This window comes from Halichoerus grypus, chromosome 11 (genome assembly GCF_964656455.1).
Source record: "Halichoerus grypus chromosome 11, mHalGry1.hap1.1, whole genome shotgun sequence".
In the NCBI taxonomy this organism is placed as follows: Eukaryota; Metazoa; Chordata; class Mammalia; order Carnivora; family Phocidae; genus Halichoerus; species Halichoerus grypus.
Window position 1 is genome coordinate 88,445,697 of NC_135722.1, and position 8,727 is coordinate 88,454,423.

Sequence of the window (8,727 nt, forward strand, 5' to 3'; positions counted from 1 at the left end):
GGCTCGATCCCAGGACCCTGAGATCATAACCTAAGCCGAAGGCAGACGCTTAATGACTGAGCCACCCAGGCGCCCCTTGCTCTTTCTTCTTAATCATAATTTTATAAAACTTTCCCCATGGTCAATCCTACCTGAAAATGTTGCAGTTCCAGTTTCCTCCCGAAGACCTCCCTCATAGAAATTACAATCCTCCTTTTTCAATTTAGACTGGCCTTTGCTCAGGCCTATTGCACAACTGTCATTCTGATAACATTTCTTTTTGTTTTTAAGATTTTATTTATTTGAGAGAGAGAGAGTGAGTGTGTGTGTGTAAATAGCAGGAGGGGCAGAGGCAGAGAATCTCAAGCAGACTCCCTGCCAAGCACGGAGCTGGACACAGGGCTCCATCTCATGACCCTTAGATCATGACCTGAGCAGAAACCAAGAGTCCAATGTTTAACCAACTGCGCCACCCAGGCACCCCCTGATTAATTTCTTAAATACGATTTTTTATCATTTTTAGACTCTCTCTTACTGCCCTTTTTTTATCAAATGAACACATTTATTCACTTTCTTAATACAGTCTCTTGTTTTGATGGGACATATTTCCAGCAACCTTTCCAAAAAAGTAGGAATAGAAGTTAGGCATTTATTTATTTAGTTAGTTAGTTAGTTTGGTTTTAGATTTTTTTTTTTAATGTGTGAAGATACTATCTTTTTCCTTCACATGTGTTAGGTTAGCGGTTATAGAATTTTAGTCTGAAATCGGTTTCACTCCAAGTCTTGAAGTCCTTGTTCTTATGCTGTTTAGCTTCCAACAGTGCCGTGGAGAAGTCTGATGATATTTCCATTTGTGATTTAAGGTTGTGGGACTTTTTTCTTCATTTATTTCCTTTTTCTGTAAGATTTTAGAACTTTTTTTATCCTTGATATACTGAAATTTCATAATGAAGTACTTTGGTTTGCATGTCATCCTTACGCAGGGGCCATGTTAATCTCTGTATCATTCTGATTTTAGTATATTTGCTGCCCAAGTGAACATGATGTATGTTTTCTTTCTCTTTCTTTCTTTCTTTCTTTTGAGGAAGGGGGGAGGGGCAGAGGGAGAAAATCTTAAGCAGGCTCTGTGCCCAGCATGGAGCCCTATATGGGCCTCAATATCATGACCCTGAGATCATGACCTGAACTGAAATCAAGAGTCAGACGCTTAACTGACTGAGTCATCTAGACTCACCTGGACACTTTTAAAAAAATATTAATAATTTCCTTAAAACTCAATTTCCTTTCAATCTAATGACAATTATTCTTTAATTACGAAAAAATATAACATTTCATTGATCATTTCTTCATAAAAAGCCTATTGGTTGTCAATAGGATATTATGGATTTATACTCTATTTTTTTCATCTTTCCTATTCCATTTTCCATTAACTTGCCTAGTAGTGAGATCTTAAACTTATATTTAACAATTTTCCAAGATTTAAAAAAAAATTAATTCCACTATAACTAATATACAGTATTATATTAATTGCAGGTATACTATATATTGATTCAACAATTCTATACATTACTCAGTGTTCATCATGGTAAGTGCCCTCCTCAATCCCCATCACCTATTTCACTCATCTCCCCACCCACCTCCCTTCTTGTAACCATCAGTCTGTTGTCTATAGTTAAGAGTCTGTTTCTTGTTTTATCTCTTTTTTTCTTTGTTCATTTGTTTTGTTTCTTAAATTCCACATGTAAGTGAAATCATATGGTATTTGTTTTTCTCTGACTGCCTTATTTCAATAAACATAATACTCTCCACATCCAAACATGTTGTTACAAATGGCAAGATTTCATTCTTTTTTTATGGCTGACTAATATTTCATTGTGTATATATACCACATCTTCTTTATCCATTTATCTGTTGGACACTTTGTTATCTTGGCTATTGTAAATAATGTTGCAATAAACATAGGGGTGCATGTATCTTTTTGAATTAGCGTTTTCAAGATATTTTTAATTTTTTATTTTATATATTGAATTATTGGGAACTTTTTACTATTCTCTAATATTTCTTGTTTTATTGCATTCTGTTTTTGTTTCATGGATACAATCTTTCTCTCAAGTCTCAGGAAATTTTCCTGAGACTAGATTTTTAATTTGAGGCTCATGGAGCTTACGTTTTGGTGTGTGTGGGTGGTAGACACATAATAAGCAAAATAAATGATATTATTCAAAATATTAGAACATATGTGGCATATTTAGGTACTAAATATTTATATTTATATCTATATCTATATTTATAAATAGTATAATAGTGGTAGGTAAAATTAATGAGATAAGATGATAAAATGAAATTTGATTTCCAGTTGCACATCAGGAGTGCCACTGTTCCATAACCCAGTGAAAATTGTGAAAATTATAAAAAAAAAACCATTGAAGCCTCTGTTATTTATTCTAAAAGCAATAAAAAAAAGAAAGAAAAAAAGAAATGAAGAAAAAAATATTTATTTAAGAAAATCTATGGAAATTCTTTAAGAAAGTAAGCATCTATTATTTTGAACCAAGATTGCTCCTTCTCTCCCACCTTCTTGCTCAGTAAGGCAGAAACTCCAACTCCAGACTGCTGAAGCCAAGAACACATGACTTGTTCTTCGCTCAGCTCCCAGCCATTAGGGCTTCATACCCCGCAGAAGTACACTGTCAGCATTTCTCAGCCTGCTGTGTCCTAGGGGAGTGTAATGGAGAGGCAGGGCTCCTTTCTTCTGCCTAATCCCAACTTATAGAATGGAGGCCTTACACTGGGCATGGCATGATAATACTGGGGCCCTGATAGTCCTTCCCATTTTTGAGTCAATGGATGCATGCTAGGAGAAGCAAGATGAGAAGACCAACAGGCTACTGACCACCTCTCTCCACTGACTGTTCAGGTCCTAGAGTGAGAATGTCACACAGAGAAATGATTGCCATAATCTCTACCCCCAGGTCCAGAACCTTGGTTCAGGGATTTTGTTTAGAGGAAGAAGCAGACCATAAAACAGATACTTCTTGATTTTTTTCCCCAGAGGAATTGATTTCATTTGCAACACAATGTAGAACAGTGTAATTCTATTCACACTCTCAAGAACGGTGGCAACTGTGACAAAAGAAAATTGGAAGGAGATTCATTTATCTAATGAAGATAGAGCCTAGACTGTAGTCTGGCTAGTTTACATGAGAGAAACTGGGAATAAGACAGCTGGGGTCAGAACAAATATCACTCACCTCAGAAACTACTCTTTCCAAGGAGCCACAGTTTGATTAGATTAATTTAAAGAGCAAGATATACCCCAGGATATTGTTGAAAACAGTAGAAGAATTAGTTGGCAATTGGTGATGTTCAATGGCTCAGTTTGGGCAGGGAAAGAGTTTAAGAGAACCCTCCCAGTACCACTGTCATCCCAGTGGATGTCATTTGAGAATACTCAAAGATGCACCTCACTGAGGAAGAATATCAGAGCCTTAACACTGTGGGGATGAGGGAATCAACCTCACTGAAATAACTTAGCCAGGAACCAAACAGAAACCAGCCTGAGGAAGGGAGTATTCAAAGTTGGTACAATATATCATCTAAAATATTTTCTAACAAAAAATCATGAGACATGCAAAGAAACAGGGAAGTATGACCCAAACATCACAAAAAAAGCAGGCAATAGAAACTCATAAGAGTGATCAGATATTAGATTTAACAGGAAAAAATTTAAAGTAGCAATTATAAATGTGTTCACAGAACTAAAGGAAAGCAAAATTAAAGAATTTAAGGAAGGTAAAAGACAATGCCACATCAATTAGAGAATATCAATTAAGAAATAGAAATAATTAAAGAACTAAATAGAAATTCTGGAGTTTAAAAGCATAGTAACTGAACAAAAAATTATTAGAGGGGCTGAATGGTAGATTTAAACTGGTAGAAGAAAAAATTAACAAACTTAAAGATAGATTGATAGAGATTATGAAAGCTGAAGAACAATAAGAAACATAGGAATGAAGAAAACTGAGCCTCAAAATGTCAAAGAAATGTGGGACACCATTCAGTGCAGCAACATATGCATAATGGGAGTTCCAGAAGGAGAGCAGAGAGAGAGAGAAATTAAAAATACTTGAAAAAATAATAGCTGAAAACTCCCTAAATTTATTAAAAAAACAGTTATATCACATCCAGGAAGCAAAATGAAATCGAGACCCATAAACAGACACAGCATAGTTAAAAAAAAAAAAAAAAAGTTCTGAGTCAAAGATAGGGAGAATATTTTGAAAGTAGCAAGAAAAAAACCAGCATTATTTATGGGGGAATCTCAAGATTAATAGATAACTTCTCAGCTGAAACAATGGAGGAAGAAGAACAGGGGGATAGAATATTCAAAGTAATCAAAAAAAAAAGCTATAAACGAAGGATTCTATATGTAGCAAAGCAATTGTTAAAAATGAAGGAGAAATAAACACTTTCCAGATAACAAAAACTGAAAGAACTTGATGCTAACAAATCTACCTTACAACAAATACTAAAGATTAATTTCTTCAGGCTGAAAGCAAGTGACCTCATCCCCCATGGTAATTCGAATACACAGGAATAAACAAGAGCAAAGGTAAACAAACAGGTGAGGACATTCATGTAATTATAAAAGACACTAAAAATACTCTCCCTTTTCTCTAAACTGATTGGAAATTCAATTGTATAGCTTATATGTATGTAATATATTCTTAGGCTTACAACATACATGCAATAATAATACAAAGAAAGTGGGTGGGAGAAAAGTTGTAATAGACTAGGAAATGATGACAGATGGTAGTGATTATAACAATGGATAACAATTGTTGGGTCTGTAACATTAATAGATGTAATATGTATAATGTAACAAAAGGGAGGGAGAGGCAATAGAGATATATAGGTGTAATATACCAACATATTACTGGAATTAAATATGATTTTCATAATTTAAGACACATATAGTAAACTTTAGAACAACCACTAAAGAAAATCCAAAAATATATTGAAAAAAATCATTAATTGAATTAAAATACTACATTAGAAAATAGTCACTAAATGCAAAATAAGGCAGCAGTTATACCTGTGAATGATTACATTAAAAATGATGAAAGATCCCAAATCAATAATCTAACCTTTCACATAGAATAGCAAACTAAATATAAAGCAAGAGAAAGAAGGAAAAATAAAGATTAAAGCAAAAATTAATTTCTAAAAAGAACAGAAAAACCAAAAGCTGGTTTTTTAAAAGCTCAACATAATTGACAGAATTTTATTTAATTTGACCAAGAAAAAAGAGAAAAGATTCAACTTACTAAAATCAGAAATGAAGGGAGACATAACTACTGACCTAAGAAAAATAAAAAGGATTACAGTGAAATACTATAAATGACTGTACACCAATATATTAGATAAATTGGATGAAATAGACTTCTTACAAAGACACAAACTACCAAAACTGACTCAAGAAAAAGTAAACAATCTGAGTAGGCCTATAACAAGGGAAGAGATTAGACAAAACAAAACAAAACTGCCCACAAATAAAACCCTGGCACAGATAGCAAACTTTAAAAGAAACTACCAAACTTTAAAAGAAAAATTAATTCCAATTCTTTATAAACACTTCCAAAAAATAAAAGACATGGAAAGATTTCCCAACGTAGTCTATTCCTCTCATAACAAAATCAATGACATCACAAGAAAATAAAACTACAGAACAATATCTCTCATGAATATGGAGGCAGACATTCTAAACAAAATATTTGAAAATTTAATCCAGCATCATATAAAAAGAATTATTCACCATGACCAAGTTGGATTTATCTTTGTGATGCAGGATGGCTTTTCATATGAAAGATCTATGTGTGTAATATTTCTTATTAATAGAACAAAAACCAGAATTCACATTATCATCTTAGCAGGTGCAGAAAAATATTTGACAAAACCTAAAGCTCTTTCATGATAAAAACAGTAAAGAAAGTAATAATGTAAGGGATCTTCCTCAACCTGCTAAAAATCATCAATGAAAAATCCACAGCAAACATATTTAATGGTGAAAAACTAGATGATTTATTCCTAAGCTTGGGAACAAGACATGTTCCAACCAGAAAAATTAGGCAAGGAAAATAAATAAGACATTCAAATTTTAAAAGAAGTAAAGCTATTTCTATTCACAGATGGCCTGATATTCTGTACAGAAAATCTTAAGGAATCCACTAAATATTATTAGAACTAATGTATGCGTTCAGCAGGGTTGAAGGATATACAGCCAATATACAAAAATCAATTACATTTTTCTGTACTTGCTTTGAACTATAAGATAAAATAAATGAAGAATTCAACTCCATTAACATTGTATCAAAATGAATAAAACACTTAGAAATAAATTTAACAAAAGGAATAATAGGAATTTTAACAAAAGGAATAAATAGGAATAAATTGAACAAAAAAGTGTTAAACTTATGTTCTGAAAAACTGTAATACATTGTTTAAAGAAGTTAAGGAATATCTAAATAAATAGGAAAACATCTCATGTTCATAGGTTGGAAGTCTTAACGTTGCTATGTGACAATACTCCTCAAACTAATCTACAGACTCAGCACAATTACAATAATCCCAGCTCACTTCTTTATAGAAATTGACAAGCTGATTCTAAAATCTATACTGAATAAAAGGATGTAAAAAAGCCAAAACAATTATGAAAAAGAAGAATAAATTGAGAGGACTCACACTTCCTGATCAAAACTCATAGATCAACAGTAATCCAGACAGTGTGGTACTGACACAAGGGTGTGTGTGTGTGTGTGTGTGTGTGTGTGTGTGTGTGTGTAAAATAAAACTGAGAGTCCAGAGACAAAACCACACATCTATGGTCAATTGATTTTCAATAAGTATAGCAATATTGTTTAATATTGGATGAATAGTGTTTTCAAGAAATGTTTCTGGGACAACTGGATAAGCACAAGCAAAAGAATAAAGTTGGACCCTTATTTACACTATATACAAAATTATTATAAAAAATTACACATTATGTGTTATTCACATTATAAGTGTAAGAGCAAAAACTTTTATAAAACTCCTAGAAGAAAACAGAGGGATAAATCTTCATGACCTTGAACTTGCAAAAAAATTCTTAAGTATGACACCAAAAATGTAAGCAGCAACAACAGCAAAAATAGACAAATTAGACTTGATCAAAATAAGACTTACACTTCAAAAGGCACCACCAAGAAAATAGAAAGACAACACACAATATGGGAGAAAATATTGCAGATTATATGTCTGATTAGAGACCTGTATTTAAAATACATAAAAATCTCTAACAATTCAATAATAAAAAGACAATTAACCCAATTAAAAAATGGATAAAGTCATTTCTCCTAAGCTACACAAATGGCCAATAAGCATATGAAATAAACACATAAAAATATGCTCAGTATCATTAGTTATCAGAAAAATGCAAATCAAACCCATAGGAGTTATCACTTTACATATGCTAGAATAAAAATGAAACTTGAATACATTATGCTAAGTGAAAAAAGCCAGTCACAAAGGACCATGTACTATATGACCTCATTCTTATGAAAGTCCAGAACTCGGAAATCTATAGAGACAGAAAGTAAATTCACAGTTGCTTAGGGCTGGAGTGGGGGAAATGTAGATAAGAGAGTGATATTTAAAGGGTAGAGGATTTCTTTTTTTTTTTAATTTTATTATATTATGTTAATCACCATACGATGCATCATTAGTTTTTGATGTGGTGATCCACGATCCATTGTGTTCATATAACACCCAGTGCTCCATGCAGTACGTGCCCTCCTTAACACCCATCACTGGGCTAATCTTTTTGAGGTAATGAAATATTCGAAATAGACTGTGGTGATGGTTGCATATACTTGTGAATATAATAAAAATTATTTAATTGTACCTTAAAAAGGGCAAATTTATGATATATGGATTATATCACTAAAACTAATAAAAAAGATAGGAAATGTTTGTGCTTAGGTAAGAGCTCATTGAAAAAGTAACCTTTGACAAAAATGAAGAAAATGAAGAAGTTAAGATAGATATCTCCATGAAGAGTGTTCCAAGTTCAAAAACCCTAATATACAAGGTAAAAGACTGTCAATTAAACTTTGTTATATTTGCATAATCTAATCCAGTGCTATTTTGGGATTATATTAATTTGAACAATAAATTTACTCTATACGTAAACCAGTTTGGGGGAGATTTTCTGTTATTTACAACCAAAGGATACTAAGCACTACTATGAATTTTGTGCCAGAAGTGGTGTGTTGTAATTAATAGACACAAAAATGTGAAATGGTTCTTGTCAAAGAGGTAGGGTTGAAAGCAAAGTATCTTGTGTCTTGGGCTTGGTTCCCAAAACACATAGCTCTGAAAGCCAGTATGGCTTGGGTTCTCAAAATCCCCAAGACTATAGCAAACAAAGAAACAGGGTTTTTTTGTTGTTGTTGTTGTTGTTTTGGTTTGGTTTTTTGTTTGTTTTTTTTGTTAGAGGTGGGTGAGAGGTAGAGGGAGAGGGAGAGAGAAAATCTTAAGCAGGCTCCATGCCCAGTGCAGAGCTGGAAGCCTGATTCAGGGCTCAATCTTACAACCTTACAATCATGACCTGAGCCAAAATCAAGAGTCAGATGCTTAACTGACTGAGCCACCCAGGCGCCCCACAAAGAAAGTTTTTAACAAGCCCCTGAAGACTTGCCATGACCATGATCT

At 33.1% G+C, this 8,727-nt stretch overlaps 1 non-coding gene across 1 annotated transcript; it reads right to left on the minus strand.

The window, feature by feature from the left end:
• Nucleotides 1-917: 917 nt before the first annotated feature.
• Nucleotides 918-1,021, minus strand: LOC118538575 (U6 spliceosomal RNA). The gene has a single exon (XR_004918683.2). It is a non-coding gene; the product is annotated as a U6 spliceosomal RNA (small nuclear RNA).
• Nucleotides 1,022-8,727: the final 7,706 nt, after the last annotated feature.